Source organism: Olea europaea, unplaced genomic scaffold, assembly GCF_002742605.1.
Source record: "Olea europaea var. sylvestris unplaced genomic scaffold, O_europaea_v1 scaffold3074, whole genome shotgun sequence".
In the NCBI taxonomy this organism is placed as follows: Eukaryota; Viridiplantae; Streptophyta; class Magnoliopsida; order Lamiales; family Oleaceae; genus Olea; species Olea europaea.
In genome coordinates, this window is record NW_019249460.1 from 61,331 (window position 1) to 62,851 (window position 1,521).

At 34.8% G+C, this 1,521-nt stretch overlaps 1 pseudogene; it reads left to right on the top strand.

Annotated features, from left to right (window-relative positions):
- The window catches only part of LOC111385046, an 8,413-nt pseudogene extending 7,014 nt beyond the window's left edge, over positions 1-1,399 (top strand).
- Positions 1,400-1,521: the final 122 nt, after the last annotated feature.

Consider the following 1,521-nt stretch of genomic DNA (forward strand, 5'->3'; position numbering starts at 1 on the left):
CGACGGTGATGCACTGTGCTGGTGGTGGTGGCAGCAAGTCTGTGGATTCTTTATGGGGATGGTGGTTGGGTGTGGTGTAAATGGAGATAGAGGAAATGGTAGTGGTCTGCTGTGGTTGGTACGGTGTACGAAGGTGATGTCCTATGGGTATGATAGTGTTATGGCACTATGGTGCTTATGATGGTGGTTGTAGAAGGTAGTGTGCTTATGTTGGCGAGGTGAGGTGGTTCTCGAGGCGGTGGTGCCCAATTATTGTTGTTATTGATGATGGTGGTAGTTGTTGCAATGGTGATGATGGAGATGAATGGGGTGTTTGTGACCAACAATTAGATGTCTGTGACCAACAATTAGGCTCTGTGACCATCTATTGAGGCGTATATGACCAAATATTATGTGTCTGTGACTAAAAAATAATTTGTGACCAGTAAACTATGATCTATGCGACCCATAGACAAAATGTAACATGTAATTTAAATAATCTGTGATCTCGAAATAATATGTGATCTACAAAATTTTTGACTTGTGACCACGAAATAATCTGTGATCAATTAATTTGACAATATGTGACCAGTAAATAAAACTGTGACCTATAATTATGAATCTGTGACCATTAATCATGTAACTGTGAGTTTATTATTTTTATTTAATATATATTTTTAATTAATTAAATGTATACCTGATTTTTGAATTTTCAAACTATTTACCTGATTTTTGAATGGAGGTAAAAATAACACCTTATATGTGATTTTTTCCCCTTTTTAAACTAATGTTTTGTTTGACTAGGCTTTTTAAATGAAAGCCCCTTTATTATTACTATCATAAGATGCTAAACGTTTGGCTGAATATTAAGGATTTTGGTGTTTGGGGTTTGTTTCGCAGGAGTGTTTTATTAGTATATGAAAACAATAGAAAGGACCCATATGCCAAATAAATTGTGGGTAAGAGTTAAATTGCCCAGAAATTATGAGAAGGCCCTTGAAATTATTAATGAATCTTTATCATTTCTCTGTTGTAGTTGGAGTGGAATTTGAACTAAGTGCTATTATGTAAGGGAGAGATTAGGAGGACTTTAATGCTTTGACTGATTTTACCAGATGTACTGGCCGAAGCTACTTGTACATAAAACAAAGCAAAGATTAACTAAGATGACGCAGATGCGTATTCGCATGAGGAAACTTACTTTAAAGACAAGGTTTTGTTTTTTCTTTTTCCTGTTTTGTCTGTGCTAAGTTGATGGATGCAAACAAATGACCACATTTATATTTGCTAGTTGTAGATGGCATGTTGTTTACAATAATGTGAATTAAAGCATTTCATCATATGCAATTCATGAAATAGCTTCTGGATTTCAGTGATGGATTCATTCGGAGGCTTTCTTGCATTTTATGCTAAGCTTTAAGTTGATACTGTTATATATTTATGGTATAAATATAAAATATGAAAGAAATAATCAAATTAGATAAAGTGCCAAAGTGGTGGGAAATATGACATTTGTGTGGGACGTCAGGGGTTCGAATCACT